This window comes from Sinocyclocheilus anshuiensis, unplaced genomic scaffold, assembly GCF_001515605.1.
Source record: "Sinocyclocheilus anshuiensis isolate Anshui unplaced genomic scaffold, SAMN03320099.WGS_v1.1 scaffold85, whole genome shotgun sequence".
In the NCBI taxonomy this organism is placed as follows: Eukaryota; Metazoa; Chordata; class Actinopteri; order Cypriniformes; family Cyprinidae; genus Sinocyclocheilus; species Sinocyclocheilus anshuiensis.
Genome location: NW_015536800.1, coordinates 2,195,317 through 2,195,619, shown reverse-complemented (window position 1 = coordinate 2,195,619; position 303 = coordinate 2,195,317). Strand labels below are relative to the sequence as shown.

The 303-nt window shown below is 58.1% G+C and overlaps 1 protein-coding gene across 1 annotated transcript in view; it reads left to right on the top strand.

The window, feature by feature from the left end:
• Nucleotides 1–303, top strand: part of LOC107656778 (uncharacterized) — a 17,208-nt gene that overhangs the window by 9,394 nt on the left and 7,511 nt on the right. The window lies entirely within an intron of this gene.

Below are 303 nucleotides of genomic sequence, written 5' to 3'. Positions count from 1 at the left end.
GGAGGAAATACATCAACTTCGCGCTGTGGATCGCCAGATCGGCTTTCACCGTGGACGAAGTGGGGTCCAGCCCGGGGTCGTCACATGTGGTTGCCGCAAGCCGGCCGGATGCTCCTTCGTCGAATCCACCGGCCACGCCATTCTCAAGCCAGCCTGCCGCCGCTCACTCTAGCCCGCGGCCCTCCACTCACTCTAGGCCTCCAGCCTCCGCTCACTCAAGCCCGCCATGTGTTTTGTTGTGAAAGCCAAACTACTTTGTTTGGTCTTCCAAAAGAGGACACGACTAGAAATCAGTGGTTAAGT